This window comes from Lathamus discolor, chromosome 2 (genome assembly GCF_037157495.1).
Source record: "Lathamus discolor isolate bLatDis1 chromosome 2, bLatDis1.hap1, whole genome shotgun sequence".
NCBI lineage: Eukaryota > Metazoa > Chordata > Aves > Psittaciformes > Psittacidae > Lathamus > Lathamus discolor.
In genome coordinates, this window is record NC_088885.1 from 154,235,082 (window position 1) to 154,252,051 (window position 16,970).

At 40.1% G+C, this 16,970-nt stretch overlaps 1 long non-coding RNA gene across 2 annotated transcripts; it reads left to right on the top strand.

Annotated features, from left to right (window-relative positions):
* Positions 1-7,480: 7,480 nt before the first annotated feature.
* LOC136009450 (uncharacterized) lies at positions 7,481-15,941 on the top strand. Of its 2 annotated transcripts, XR_010610571.1 has the most exons (4): positions 7,481-7,610; positions 8,913-8,977; positions 15,313-15,416; positions 15,527-15,941. It is a non-coding gene; the product is annotated as an uncharacterized LOC136009450 (long non-coding RNA). The 2 variants fall into 2 exon arrangements; XR_010610572.1 differs by lacking the exon at positions 8,913-8,977.
* The last annotated feature ends 1,029 nt before the right edge of the window (positions 15,942-16,970 follow it).

Consider the following 16,970-nt stretch of genomic DNA (forward strand, 5'->3'; position numbering starts at 1 on the left):
AATATTTTTTAACGAGTTGTAGAGTCTCAGATTAAATGAGCTTTTTATTCTAAAGAATGAATTAAAATTTATATTAATACCTCAAGAGAAATTGATGTTCTTGATTATCACATTGTAGAGCATTTATTGTAAAGTGGTATTATGTTATTGGATTTTTTTCATTTCTTGATATCTTGTTCTTTTTATCTCTCAATTTAGAAAAACTTCGTTATATGTGACTTTTAACAATTCTGAGTTTCAGCCAGTCCCAAAGAGAGCAAAAGGAGTTGAAAAATGGTTGATACAAGAGAAACATAAGTTATAAGGGAAATAGGGAAATAAAGGAATGACATGAACATAATGTGTCTCGACTGGGTATTTCACACCTATTGTAAGTTACTGTGTCTTCTTGCTGACCAGAGAAATAAAAGAGCACAAGCCAATGCACTTGCTTCTCTCACACCTCTCTCATTCCCCAGTAGGATGGGCTTTAAACTATTTTTGCATTTAATTTCTGTTGCTGCAATGAAGAATCTTGTCCTCGTTGTGTTTCTTCCAACAGGGATTGCACCTGAGGGACTCCAGCGTTTTCCTATATAACAGAATGACTTAATCTGGTGTGTTTTTAATTAAACACATCCAGTGATACATTTGGAGCAGGCAAGGTCAGAGCAGACCCCATCTGTTTTGCAGCTCTGTCCACAGTATGATCTCCCAATCAGGCAAATGCATTTTTCTTTCTACCATCAGCTTCTTTTTGTGATACTTACTTTGATGTTGCAAATCTGAGGGAGCTGCTGATCTCATCTCCCTTGGTCCTAGGAAAAGGATTTTGACTAGTCGTAACTCTTCTGTTACTCCTGGTGGATTGACTGAAGAGGTACGATGACAACATAAAAGAACATGCCTGCCCCTTTCTCCCAGGCATCTAGATACAGGTAAGTGTGAGGAGATGGCAGCTGGTTAGTTGCTCAACTACATACTTAATCTGTGATTAATACCATGCTGTTATGATGCTGTATTGCAACGACATGCAAGCTACCTCAGCTAAAGGCAGATATGTCTTTACATGATCCAGCAACTTCCCTAATTCACATTGTGAATATTATTTAATGGAAGTCTATAGAATCATAGAATCATTTAGTTTGAAATAGACCCTTAAGATCATTGATGCAATTGACAACACTGCCATGTCCACTACTAAACTATGTCCCTATGTGCCATATCTACATGCCTTCTAAATACTTCCAGGGACGGTGACTCCACCACTTCCCTGGGTGTTACTAGGAGTTTCAATGACAGATAAGTGTCAAAACCCATGTCTGAAAATGAGGCATGGTGAACACTTCCCTGGGTGTTACTAGGAGTTTCAATGACATTTAGGTGTCAAAGTCCGTGTCTGAAAATAAGGTGAATCCGTACATCACATTGTTTTATTAGGTTGTTATTAGTTAGTTTGGTTGTTTTTTAAGTACTCACAGTTACCACATCCTGTAGTTTCAACACTGTAAAAATAATATAAACATATCAATATATGATGTGAATACATCATAAGTGTACTGGAGGTTGTTTGGTGGATGGTCACAGTAAATTCCACACAAGGGGAATGGGCATCAGTATCAAACTTTTGTGGTAGTCTGAAGCTTCTGAGACTGCAGGATGATTTTTGTAATCACTCCTCTGTCAGAGTGGCACCACATGAAAGAAAAAAATCTATCAATCATCTCAACTAAACCTGTGGAAAATGGAGTAAAAAATATAGCATAATGGTTGGGGTAGATTTTTATGGGGACCCTCTGAGGAGCATCACAACTGAGAATCAGTTTAACTTAATAGTGTTGTTGATTTCATTTATGTCCTTTCAGGTAAGTCTGTGAGTACAGATGAGGAATCTAGGTGGGGTGAAAGAGAGGACCAAAAGTCTAGATAAAAGGCACTAAGTAAGTGTCATACATACTTAAAGTAGTTAACCGTTGGGAGAAATGAATAAGGCATGAGTGTATGAAACTTTGAGAGTGTGATAATGAATAATAAAACTGTATGACTAAATTGGTAGGTTTCCTTTGAAGTCATTTATATAGGCAAACATTAGAGGATGCTTATACCTGCCTAGTAACCAAACCTTAACCTCTATCTCTTTATATCTCTTTGTCTTATTTGTGTTTCTGAAATTTAAACTTACAATGAACAATTGTAAAGACATGTATAAAACAACCATCTTGTTTGAAGTAAAAGAAAGAATGATGATGATACTCATGAATATGGGAACAACAGAAGACTGGGCAGAATTATTTCCTCCCATATTATGATTTTTGACATTTTCACCTCCAAAAATTATAACTTGCTGCTTGATTGAAAAGATGTGAATGTCTGGTTGCAGAATTGCCTTAGAATTGCCTTACTTTGCCAAACTAAAAGTTTGAACTCCACAGCACAAAGACTTCTTTGGACCACATTTGGTCCTCGGCACCTGTTGTCAGCTATATGATCAAGTGCAAACCTTAGCTGGAAAGCCTGCCACCCGGTTCATCCTGTCCTTCATAGCCATATGTGAACTCAGGAATTACTGACAAGAAAATAAGAAATCATACACAAAACTACCAGACTGACAGAAGAATTCATTTGGTTTTGGTGGTCCTGAACCCTCTTCTCTACAGTGACATTATTCTTACCCTATTTGAGAAAACATTCACAACTGAATCTGAACCAGCCCATTTAATAATCCTTTATTATAGTTTATATCAGCCAAAGACTGCTTATATTTAGACAGTGCCAGCATAAAACATTTTTGACAGATTCAAGACTTGTTTACTAACTTGAAGAAGTCATAACTAACCAGGGATACAAGTAATTACTATGAGGGTTGGGATAACTTATTTTTCTTCATTTTAAATGTATAAACAAATGTGCTTGTGTTACACTCGAAAAAGAGGCTGTTAAAAGGAACAGACAATAAACAGCCAGAGGGAAGAAAGGATAGAGAGATCAACCAGAATGTCAAACACCTACAGAGGAAGATAATGAAAGATGCATAGAAAGGTAAGAAATAAAGAGAATTCAAAACAGTAGAAGAAAAAAAAACATAAGCATTGTGGAGATTCAGACTGGAAATGGTTTAAGTTTAGAGGTGACAAAAGAACCTTGTGTAGGTCGGTAATTTAAAATATTTGCTATAATATGTCTATCTATGTGTACATGCATATTTAGAACATCTATAGAGGTGAGTGTGCATAGCTATGGTATAAGTCCTATTGGGGGTTAATAAGGGCATCCAGGGTCAGTATTTCAACATGTAACATGCACAGTGGATGCACAGATTTTGGCAGGTGCTGATCACCTCAAAATAGGTAGGAGCTAAAATGGAAACAGAAGGTGGCAAAATTCAGCATCAGCTTTATTGCCTTCTGATTAATAGAAAAACTCTAAGAACTTGCCAACACAGTTTAAGTTGACAAGCAGGTATTCTTTATTGTGGCGCTGGGAGACACTGGGGATAGCTCCTCTGACCGTGTCTCACTTGAGCACCAAACAAGCTGTGATTATATTGTCATTAATCATACATATTCATTACATTGCATGAATATTCATTAAGGTACTTATACATTGCATCATACTTATAGAAAATTCTCCCCGAGTGCACACTGAAATGTGGTAGTAGGCTTTGGGCCCCCTGGTGGTCGTTTCTTCATCATCTTCCTCTTCATCGCTTCATCCTTTGGCTGAACTTTGGAGTTGGACAGCCTTTTTGTCCGTTTGCCAGCTCCTTAGCTGGTTCTAACTGTTTTCCCTAAACATTAACTGAAGAGTTCTCTTCCTTATCATTGTTATAGATTCCACCTAGGGTCCAGGTCGCTTAGTCACAAGCAAAAGGTTAATTCTATATACAATGAGCTATCCTTCATTCTGTCTTTCTTGTTCTTTCCCCATCTCACTACTGCTTGCAATGGATATTCCCAAGTACCAAACAGAATATGAGCATTATTGTTGAGAATAGACAGTGCTATATATTCTGAAAGTCCGACTAAGCAGAGTGTGTCATAGGAACTCATAGATATATGTAATTGGGACAGTGAGTCTCCTTGATGAAGTAATAATCTACCATCTCCAGGGAAAGAATTGGTGTAAGAGGAAATAAAAACCTGGTGGAAGTAAAGTAAAAAAATGTAAAAGCAAAATGAAAACTGCACTGCGGGATACTTAGTGAATATCATATCAGCAAGACATACACTAGTGTTCTCCTATCCATTAGTTTAGATTTTGGGTGGATGATGATTGTCTCTTTTTCCCTCAACCCATAACTGAAGATTTGGTCAGAAGCAGAAAAATGTGAGTGAGAAACAGACTGATCTGATTGCCTGGTGCTAGAGGCACTGTAGTGTTTTAAAAGCCTATTTCTCCCACATATTTAGTTGTACACACTGCATAGAAGAGTTTCAATAGGAGATACCATGGGGTTTGGTACATCAGTACAGAAAAGCTTTGTTGAAGGTGATTAAAAAGGAAGCATATATAAGCAGCTTTGTTTTAAAGCTCTCAGCTAAATCAGACATGCTCTTTTTTTCAGTCTTCACACCCTACACCTGAGTTTATGATGCAATCATAACAAACTCAGGATTAATCTGTTTTCTTGAAAGCTGAGAAGTGGTTTTATACACCAGTTAGCTCTCCCTAGTATTAGAATAGTGCCTTTCAATACAGGATAATACAAATAGTGGGATTAAGACCATCTGTTGCAGAAAAACCTACCCTCACTATGACTTACAGTTCAGATACTGTGATGAAATCAAGTCATGTTTAGAGAGGAGCTGAAGTCTTTGAAAGTTTTTATCTGATACAGATTGTGAAATATAGATTGATCATTTAAAAGGAACATTTTTATTGAAAAAAGGCTGGGGGACAGAAAACCTGATTGGTCTTTATATCATCTTTCTCTCCCTTTCAAGGAAAAACATCATCATGAACCTTTATCTCACTGCCTAGCATCTGTTTAGTATGAGCATGAAAGCACAAATAGGGACACTTGGTATCACTGGGAAGCCTTCTGCCAGAACAGATTTTTTTCTCTCTCTCCCCCTTTTATTTCATTCCGGGGAAGGATGACACATTTTATTTGAGGGTCATTTGTTAACCTTTACAGGTTAAGTACTTTTTTCCCCTAAGTTATCAGTCCCTAACAGCATAGACGTGAGAAACACAAAAAAAAAAAAGCAGTGTTCTGAAGGCAAGGCACGCAAGAAGTGCTTCAGTTAAATTATGGCCCCTCTTACCTTCTGGTTTAATTCACTTGAAATGACTCAGTACTAAGCATGTCATGCAGTAACAATCTTGTAAAACAAGGGCATTGAGAGCTAAGTGTCAGCCTGCTAGAGCTCAGTCCACTGCAAGTTGCTAACGTGTTCTGTGAGCTATCACCTAAACACTCAGGGATTTAGTCATAACCCCTGCCTGAGGGTGGAAAGCAAGGTAACTTCTCAGAACATCACTGAACATTTGATCAAACTAATCTTTACCTTCCTACTGGCTAGGAAGGTTTACCAGAAATGAAACTAAAGCTGACAAGGTGCTGTTTAATCGGTATATTTACTATCATTCTTACTGTATTATATGACTGGTATTCTTTAGGACAGGCTTAAATTCTGCACAACTAGGTCACTAAAAAGTGCTGTCTTGAATTAACATTTTGGTCTGTGGTGGCCTCATAGAACACTGCTAATAAAACTGTAATAATGCAGAGTAATCAATGAAGTCATGTATTTATAATTCATTTGCAACGTACACGCACACAAAGTCTACCATGTCTTTGACAAATTAAAAGTACAATCATCAGAAGTGTTCATCTGGGCTAATCCTTCATCCTGATGCTAATAAATGCTCAACCAAAGGTGAAATAAAAACCTAGTGAATATAGATGATTTGGTTGTTATCAGAGGACCCAGCATCAAGGATTTATTTCATGGGTTGCTGAACAGACTCCCTGCCAACTCAAGGAACCACATCATCTATTCACACTCATAAATTCTTGAAGAGCCACATAAAATTAATTAAGCCCTCAATTTCCCAGAATTCCAATAGAAATGATATTCTGAATCTCCTCTTTTCCAACTGTTGGAACTTACCTCTAGTTTCCAGCCTAAAATATTTTACAGCCAGCTTATGATAACTCTTACCCAATACCACAATTTGTCTGGCATTATTTGCACTGATGCAGTTCTCTACCAATCAGTTAAAAACCAGATCAACTTTATTTAGCATTTAATTATAGCAATGCACTCTTCCACTGCAAGCACGGTGTTATGTCAAGCTGGTACTATATCATATTTTTTGCCATAATTGTCAGGTGTCTTTTTGATCTCCAGATGGTATATTTAACAGTGATAGTCCCCATCATCAGATGGAAATTTAAAGAGGAGCTAAACTTTAGTTCTCTTATTTGTCCTTTGTTTGATTCTAACTCTCCTTTGATGAAAGAGAGTGGCTTGGGAATGTAAATAAAAGTTCTGTAATTGGGAAGGACAAATATTTACCCTGGATTTTTTTGCCTGTGAGTGGAGCAAAGTACGTGGTCCTTTGGTCTTTGGCTCTTACTTGGTTTTTAAAGCCCTGTCAATAAGCCCTGCTAACTCCTGCCCCAAAACCCTTTTTTTTCTCTGGGACTGGTGTATCCCGCCTGTCACCAGCAAACCAGGTGTCCCATACAGCAGCCCGTGACTGAAAAACCCAAACCCCTGCCTTTGGCACCAGTCACGTAGCCATACATTAACCTGCAGAGTCTTCTTATATATCCCTTCACCCTCGCTTGCAACAGGTATGGAGGCAAACACCACTTGCGCTCCAGACCCTTTAACCAGCCGTCCCAGGGCCCTGTAGTCTCTCTTAGGGTGCATTAGAAAGGGAGTGGTTAGTAGGTCAAGAGAGGTTCAGAGAGGGGTTCTCCTCCCCCTCTACTCAGCCTTGGTGAGGCCGCATCTGGAATATTGCGTCCAGTTCTGGGCCCCTCTGTTCAAGAAGGACAGGGAATTGCTTGAAGGAGTCCAGCGCAGAGCCACAAAGATGATTAAGGGGGTGGAACATCTCCCTTATGAGGAGAGGCTGAGGGAGCTGGGTCTCTTTAGCTTGGAGAAGAGGAGACTGAGGGGTGACCTCATCAATGTTTACAAATATGTGAAGGGTAGGTGTCAGGATGATGGAGCTAGGCTTTTTTCAGTGATATCCAGTGATAGGACAAGGGGCAATGGGTGTAAACTGGAACATAGGAAGTTCCACGTTAACATCAGGAAGAACTTCTTTACTGTAAGAGTGACAGAGCACTGGAACAGGTTGCCCAGGGGGGTTGTGGAGTCTCCTACACTGGAGATATTCAAGGCCCGCCTGGACAAGTTCCTGTGTGATGTACTGTAGGTTACCCTGCTCTTGCAGGGGGGTTGGACTAGATGATCTTTTTAGGTCCCTTCCAACCCTTGGGATTCTGTGATTCTGTGATTCTTTTGTCAGCTTGAAACATGCAACCCAATCTTAAGAGAAGCAATGTGTCCTCTAATATGGGCAGATCAGACAGAAGATACTGTGAGCAGGACTCGAATGTGGTGAAAATATATTCTGGAAAAAATGGTGTTTCGTTCCCATACTAACAGGTGAACCTTTGGGCTCAATTTATTATTTGTGCTTACTGAAATATATCTATAAAATATATGGCATTCTCTGTGCTTGTGCTAGAGCAAAAGAGATATCTAGGAGTTATCTTCATCTTGGATTTTACTTCATGGACAATGTCTTTTTCATCTTGATTACAATGCAATTTTGACTTTTGCAGAGGAAAAAGTAAAAAGCTGTAAGGATGCACTCATTTCAGCTGGTCCTCATGCTGCCAGCAATGCAAAGTCAGCAGTGAGGATAAGTAAGCCTAAGGGAAAAAGGACAGCCAGATAGTGAGGTTGTATTTAATATCTATCTGCTGTATATTGACTATTCTCTTGGAACACCTCCTAGAGGACTGGAAGGAGCGAGAGATAAATTATTGTTGTTTAATTTAGTCTCTTCTCAGTGTCAGAACCTAAATAAGTTTTGACATTGAAAAATGTTTAAATTCAGCATGAGTATTTTAGTCATCTTTTTTGTTTATCTCGAAAAGCAGAATCATAAAATATAGACTGAATTTTAACCCTTGCTAAGTGTTTTGAAAATTTTTCATCATCAGAAGAGTCACAAAGTCTCCACTCTGACTCTGTCTCCTCTAGTTTTTCACCTGCCATTCATTCATCACTTTCTGTCGTGATTTTCTGTCAGTAGAAAACTATGAACAAAAGTGGTCCCAAAGATAAAGATTGAGCTTGGAAATAAAAACCAAGGTTTTTTTTAAAAGAAAAGTTAAAAAAAAAAAAAGAATAATTGTCTGAAGAGCAAGATTTATCAATATTACCACATGTCTAAATCCAGTGACTTCAAATTAAACACATCGTTAATTTCTCTGCCTATCTGGTGAGCTCTGAAATACATCCACTGGAACTGTCCACAGTTAACTTTAGCCAATTTTTTCATAACCGCAAAAGAAAAAGAAGAGCCAAATAATTTTATTTCCATTAACACACCTGAGGTTTGCTCACCGGAATTGCTGAAACCAAGTAAAGAAAATCCCAATCCCAAAGCAATCAAACCAAAATACCACCTTTTTTATCCACAGACTGTATTACAATACATAGAGAGAGTGAACTTAAACAGATGATTGTAAAATTGAAGTTTGCTTTGTTTATGTTGAAGTAAATTGAACACTCATCATAAATGCGGAGCAAAGAAGGTTGTTTTATAACAGGGCTTTTTATTAAAGATAAACTTTAAAAAATATAGACTTTTAAAAAAGATAGACTCAAATGAGCACTCAATTTTCTCTTACCTACTGTTTAGCACTTATAGGTTTAACCAATTGTTTGCTCATGTAGATTCCCTCTCGCCCCATCATGAATGAAGCACTGACTTCACCCTGTTTTCTATCCAGGACGTGCAGGTCTGTGAGTAGTAACAGTACCCTGTTTTTCATGCATGAAGCTCCAATCTGATGCAGTTTTCAGGTCCAGCAACAAAAGCATATTCCAGTTGATTGGCTGTCCTCAGCAGAAGGTACCACTGCTGCCAAGAGCCAATGAAAGCTATTGTGGATGATTTCATGGGACCTGGGGATAATTCACTCTGCCTTAAAAAACACAAGCTAATTTTGAAAGAAATCCTCTTGCTGTCATTTTCTGTAACACATTCCATTTAAATAAATCCTTGAACTGGGATTCCTTATGCATAATATATGCTGTTAAACAAACAGAAAGCACAACCAGGACATTAAGAGTGTCCAAATGATTGCTTAGGTTTAGCACCCTCGCTGTCCAATTTCTTATCTAGACTATTACAAACAAAGCCAGAATAGGAAGATTTAGAATTTTTCAAGTGAGTGCTGAAGTTCAAAGAGTGCTTGTATTTTAATAACAAGTACCGTACATATTTCATGGAAGTGTTAGCCAGCTGATCTATATGTTAATTAGGCTGCCATTTGAAAAGCAAAATGATTCAAGTACTTTCATCTCATTTCCAACACAACCAGCCATGCCAAGTATATTAGGAAGCACCATTCCTGCATATGCCGGAGTCAGCTAAGCCCCTTTTTAGGCATTAGAGGAGGGAGAAGGAAGCAGAGCTGACAGTCAATTTTATGGCAGAATGATTTTTGAACAGAGAGCAATCCGTTCAGAAAACAAAATCTAATCTAAATTCTCCATAGGGGGAAAAAAAATAAAAGATAGAGAAAACTCTGTAGGATTTCTGTTTAAAAATTGTGATTATGGTTTCCTTTTCTATTATCTGTCTGAGGGGAATAAAAGAAGAAAACAAGATTGTCAAAGACTCTTCATGTGAGGAATTAAGGAACTGAAAGTAGGCTTGGTCCAGGTGGGGATGCTGAGAACTGGAGAGGCAGGGAAAGCAGGTGACCAGCATCTGGCTCTGGCTCCCTGCCTGGAACATTCTCATTGGAGTCACTTTCTGCCTTCTGGCAGAAAATGAAATGGACAAGAGGTCAGGAGGTGAAACTGACAGGAGTGTTCAGTTGGCAGGAAGTTGACAAGATACAAACCCCTCCATTCTGCTTCCCCAAACAGAATTTCTTTATAGTTCTGGGGGAAGAAAAAATAATAAAATAATACCCAAAGCAAGCCAACCAACCAAAAAATTTCCACAACCTTATGTAACTTGAATTTCTTGTTCCAAATGCACTATTTTCTGAGGACAAAAATTATTGTTCCTGGTCACATTTGGATGAAGTCCTCATTCTTCAGCACTGTTGGAGTATCAGCTTCAAATCAGAAATGGAGGGGAAAGCAGGAACTCAGAAAAGGATATAAGTCCTTCCCTTTTCGTGTATCCAAATAAAGAAACAGGCAATGGAAGGAGCCCTCTTCAAAATTGCTCTTCAGCTAAAAGCGTCCACAAAGATCTAGGAAACAGCCTGTTACATTTCAAAGGTACCATATGGCTCCTTGTGAATTCTGTTTGAGCTGGAGTCATGAGCCATGCATCTGGGACTTGAAATCTTGAACTGAGGGCTCGTGACCCTTTCTGTCAAGAGCTGTGTTGCAATACAAGATGACGTGCACTTCATTTTGTCTTATAACATGAGCTTGCAGGCTGGAAGGGCTTACTCTCACTTGTCTGTATGTGCGGGCGAGGGTCGAAACAGTAGGTGACAAAGTGCATGGGAAGCTGCAGATCCAACCTTGCATGGGTAGCTCAAGATTGCTCAGGAGATGACAGTCCTGGTCAGACACTTCCTGATGGCCTAAGCACCCTTTTTTCCAACCAGATTTGCATATTCCACATGCCCTTGGTCATCGTGCTTGTAGTAAGCATGGTTAAAGCCCTTCCCAAATCTTTGCTCGCGAAGCCAAGCCATCAATCAATCAATAACATGAGCTGTTTTTTTAGTTAAGTATTATTTTTCCAGCAAATGGGGTTATTAAAGAGTCTGTCTTTTCTTAACTAACCACATACAAGATCACACTAGAGAATACACACAGCAGCCTATGAGCTTACCATTCAAAGAGAAACACTTTGAAATATTACTTAAAAAAGAGGAGCTGATATTTCTATGGAGCAGCAATAAAAGAACAGTACTAGAAGCACTCTGCATGGAAGTCATAAAACATATTCACTTTCCTAAAACATATTTCTACACTGGATAGTTCAGAACAAAGTTGGAAATGAAGCCATGTGCAATTGAATATTTCAAAATATTAGATACACGTTACCATTTTCCTCACTGTGTAAAGTTCTGGTTGACAAAATATTTGACATTATTTCTCACATTCAGTGCTAGCTTTTTGCTGGGTGCTGATTGAACTTTTCAAAACATTTTTCTTCTGATATCTTGAAACGTGTATTACCCACCAACTCAAATTACAATTACCCAGTATTACCCACTGCTGTAGGAATGTATGATGGACTGATGATAGACTTTCTATGAAAATAAACCAGCTGATGTCCCTCTTTATAATACATGTATTCTGACAGTCTTACCGAAATCAATGAAGCTGAGATAATTTACATCAGGTAATGATGTAGCACCCTGAGATTACATTTATTCACATTGCTTTATGCATAAGTATATATAGACACAAATTTTAATTTGCAACTTCTCTGTGATTTACTCAGATGTATCCCCCTAATCTGTTCGGTTCTCCAGTGGAAAATTCATCTCTTTAAGCTTTTTCTTCCTTGAAGTCATTGCCACTGAGTTTCAGCATTGTCTCCAAAAGATCAGTTACATCATCATATTGATTTAACCTTAAGTTTCTATGACTTCCTAGAAATGCAATGGGTCTTTTCACAGTCTAGTTGGGAATGCAAATGAAGATGAGAACATTACTAGATGTTACGTCTACAGCTACACACTGGTCTTGTTTGTTTTCTGTATAAACAAAGTATCTGACCTTGCTTAGATTTCAGATCATTCTGCCACAGAAAACTGCAGACCCACACTGAGTAATGCTGCAGTAAATGTTCAGAGACATCTTTACCCATTCCCTGAGAGTGCAAAGTAATTTCCTACTGTATCAGAGTCAGGACATAATTTTTCTGGGGGCTGAATTCCAAAGTGTTCTCAGAGGGTTGTATCTGTATTCCCTTTTTATATCACTACATTCAAGGACAGTTTTCTGAAACTTACAGAAAGGAAAGTCACAGGTAAGTGATTATGAGCAGATGAGACACCAGAATGGTAGAGAGGGATCAGTCCATAAACAGCAATAGGGTAACAGTAAAACTACTCTTACCTGACCAGATCAAAACTACTCTCTATTTACAGTACAATGCTTTGATATGGAAAAGAGAAGAAAACTTTTCATTTAGGAGTTGGACTAGATAACCTTTAAAGGTCTCTTTCAACACAAATGACTCTATGATTTTTATGATTTATCTTTTGATTCTGTATCTAACCTTCTTTTCCACTTTAGAACTGTCCTAAAAAATGTGAAGATAGTAACCCTGGGTATCAGAATGCATTATCTTCTGTTTGATGTCAAACCGAGAAGACAAGATCCAGTACAACATTTACACTTGCAAGAGCAGCTTTTTATAGCACTCATCTGCACAACAGGACTACCTCACCAGTTTCCCTTGTAAAACCACTCCAGACATAAATCCTGTCACCTTCATGTGCCAATAACACACAAGATTTAATCTAAACTAACCACTAGAATACCCCTTACCTTAAATGAAGAAAGTGTGAGAAAGAACATTTACATGCAGGAATCGTAATATCAAGGGGCAGTCTTTCAACTAAATTTTGACAAATGTTTTCTCCTTTTTAATTCAGTTTGCATTCATCCCTTACAGCACTTTAAAAACAATGACATAAGGCCAGTTGTTGCTAATGCTGGACACTCCAAGAGCAAATAAATTAAAAAGGGCTGCTTTCAAGGGTTGCTGGCTGGATGGCTGCATGCAAAGAGTTGTGGTCAATGGTTCAATGTCCAGCTGGAGACCAGTAACGAGTGATGTCCCTCAGGGATAGGTGTTGGGGCCGGTCTTGTTCAACATCTTCGTCGCTGACATGGACAGTGGGATTGAGTGCGCCCTCAGCAAGTTTGCCGATGACACCAAGCTGTGTGGTCTGGTTGATACGCTGGAGGGAAGGGATGCCATCCAGAGGGACCTCGGCACGCTTGTAAGGTGGGCTGATGCCAACCTGATGAAGTTCAACCATGACAAGTGCAAGGTCCTACACCTGGGTCGGAGCACTCCCAGGCACAGCTACAGACTGGGCAAAGAAGAGATTCAGAGCGGCCCTGCAGAGAAGGACTTGGGGGTGCTGGTCGGTGAGAAAATGAACATGAGCCGGATTCAGTGTGCACTTGCAGCCCAGAAAGCCAACTGTATCCTGGGTTGCATCAAAAGGAGCATGACCAGCAGGTCGAAGGAGGTGATCCTGCCCCTCTGCTCTGCTCTCAGGAGACCTCACCTGGAGTATTGTGTGCAGTTCTGGTGTCCTCAACATAAAAAGGACATGGAACTGTTGGAACAAGTCCAGAGGAGGGCCTCCCTTATGAAGATAGGCTGAGAAAGTTGGGGCTGTTCATCCTGGAGACCTCATAGCAGCCTTCCAGTATCCGAAGGGGGCCCATAAGGATGCTGTGGAGGGACTCTTCATTAGGGACTGTGATGATAGGACAAGGGGTAATGGGTTCAGACTTGTTGCAGTTTAAACTCTGTCGGCAAGTCAGCCACGCAGTCTACTCTCCCCCGCTCCCGGAGGGATGGGGAGGAGAATCTAAAGAATGTAACTCCCACGTGTTGAGATAAGAACAGCCCAGTAACTAAGGTATAACACAAATCGCTTCTGCTACCACCACTAATAATGATGGTAAGAGAAATAACAAGGGAAGGGAATATGATACCACCTGCCAAAATGAGCCTGACCGAGCAGAGAGTGCCCTTCTGGGTAACTCCCAGTTACATCCTGGGCATGACGTGCTGTGGTATGGAATAGCTCTTTGGTCAGTTTGGGTCAGGTGTCCTGTATCTGCTTTCTCCCGGCCTCCCCTCCTCCTTGGCAGAGCATGAGACTCACAAAGTCCTTGGTCAAACTAAATATGTTATCAGCTCTGTTCCCAGGCTGAAAATCAAAAACACAGAGCTGCACCAGCTACTAAGAAGGAGAAAAAATGACTGCTACTGCTGAACCCAGGACAAGACTTAAACGGGGGAAGTTTAGAGTGGATATAAGGAAGAAATTCTTTACTGTTGGGGTGGTGAGGCACCGGAATGAGTTGCCTAAATAAGTTGTGAATGCTCCATCCCTGACGGTGTTCAGGGCCAGGTTGGACAGAGCCTTGGGTGGCATGGTTTAGTATGAGGTGTCCCCGCCCATGGCAGGGGGGTTGGAACTGGATGATCTTAAGGTCCTTTCCAACCCTAACTATCCTATAGTTCTATTATTCTATATGTACAACTTACACCATTTCTTAGAAAAACCCTAATTCTTGAAAAATCTTAAGAAATGTCTAGAAAACTTTGTTTGTACATTTGGATTTTGTCATATATATTTTGGTCTCCTAGTGTTAAGTTTCAGTCTTTGATCCAAGTTCCAAAATTGCTTACTTTCTGGGTTTACTCTCATGCTGAAGGTAACCTGTTAAGCTCTCCTTAAGTTCAGCAACGATCAGGCAGATAAGCAATAGCTGCAGAATCCCCAAAAGGTCTGCCAGCAGATTTTAGCCCTCCACTGGGAGGCAATTATTCTATCACTATTTGAGGAGAATGACCTATCTGCTTCTGGCAGGTGTTCCAGTTCCAGGCATGAAGTCTGCTTCTGAATTTGCTGCACATCGCCTGTATGATGGACGCCCTGGTAACCAGTGCCGTTAGTGCACTGAGCTATTGCATGCCTGCCAAGAGCCAACCTTTAAACAAAGGATCCAGGATGAGAAATGCCTTTGTCTGTTCCAATTAGGATCAACACTCTCACTTTCTTCATCAGAACCTGCTTGCTTCATTGTCTGGGGCTGACACTAGCACATGTGCTGAAACGGAAAGCAATTTGTTCAAGTTTCTTCATTACCTGATGCTTTCCACTTCACATGTATTATCTGAAAAGAAAATAACAAATATACTCTCCACATGTCATCTTGATCAAGTGAGCTAATGCCTTTTCATTTGTTGGTAATGCTTTCCATGCCTTCCAAGCAGGTTGAATAGACTGTTTTATCCTTTTTACCATCTGGACGCTCTTCTCAGAACTGTGCTTCCTGATCAAGAGGGACATCAACAGGTTGTTAATAAACTCCTATATGTTGTTTTCAGGTATTTTCCAGCAGTGACTAGCCATCCTTTTGGCTCATTAGGAGAAACTGTCATTCCTTTGCAAGATGTTATCAGTTCTGAAATGAGACACAGTAGCAAACTAGGTAAATATGCCTTATTCATTGAAATAGAAAGCAAGCTGGTTTGCCTTCTTACCTGCACCTCGATGGTTGACATTTTTTGCTTAATATGTGTTCCAAATTCTTGTTTGCAGATATGCATGAAGGGATAAGGTGAGGATGACCACAGAGAAGATAAACTTTTTGAATGGAGCTATTAATCTGATATGATTCATGATGAACAAGAGAACTATGCTTCGGGTACTGTCAATATAGTTCATGTAGATTGGGATACCAATGTAAACCCAACACAAACTGTCTATTAAGGACAACTTTTCTGGTCTCTAGGAATGGCTCTGAGAGGTGAGAGGGGTCCTCAGTCCAGCCTTTAGAGCATAGGGGAACTAATTGACAACAGACTGGATCTCACTTGGCCAGAATAAGCATGTTAGGTGGAAGGCAGATGGGGAATACAGCAAGAAGGAATCACAGAATCACAGAATCCCAAGGGTTGGAAGGGACCTCAAAAGATCATCTAGTCCAACCCCCCTGCAAGAGCAGGGCAACCTACAGTACATCACACAGGAACTTGTCCAGGCGGGCCTTGAATATCTCCAGTGTAGGAGACTCCACAACCCCCCTGGGCAACCTGTTCCAGTGCTCTGTCACTCTTACAGTAAAGAAGTTCTTCCTGATGTTAACGTGGAACTTCCTATGCTCCAGTTTACACCCATTGCCCCTTGTCCTATCACTGGATATCACTGAAAAAAGCCTAGCTCCATCATCCTGACACCTACCCTTCACATATTTGTAAACATTGATGAGGTCACCCCTCAGTCTCCTCTTCTCCAAGCTAAAGAGACCCAGCTCCCTCAGCTTCTCCTCATAAGGGAGATGTTCCACTCCCTTAATCATCTTTGTGGCTCTGCGCTGGACTCCTTCAAGCAATTCCCTGTCCTTCTTGAACTGAGGGGCCCAGAACTGGACGCAATATTCCAGATGCGGCCTCACCGAGGCTGAGTAGAGGGGGAGGAGAACCTCTCTTGACCTACTAACCACTCCCTTTCTAATGCACCCTAAGATGCCATTTGCCTTCTTGGTCGCAAGAGCACTAATTGTATGTTCTCTGTTCCTGGTGCGCAAGAGTCATCTCACCCAGGCATTCAGTGAGATCTAAGTTTTAACCTTCCTAGCTTGTCAATAATCATGACAAACAAAATAAATCTTTTGAGCAACTCCTGCTTTGTCCTTTGCTTGCTGCTCACAACTGATAGCAAGAGTGAAAAAAATATATTCCCTGAGAGTCAACAGGAAAGAGCAATGAGGAGACCTAAAGCACTGGCAAATCCTGGAGTTCAAGTGGTATTTACACCTACTTGTTAATTTTTTTAAAGGTATTTTTCGATTCATTGATGGTTCCATACAAATTCTAGTAAGGAGAAAGAGTTGGGATGATTCTGCCTGCCTGGATTCAAATACTAATGACTCTTTCATGATCAGGAAAAAAGATGGATGAAGGGGCGTTTGTGACACAAACACAGACAATTCCTTTCTTAACGAGGTGGTTGACAGAAAGGGTATAACCTGCTTCTCCATTTC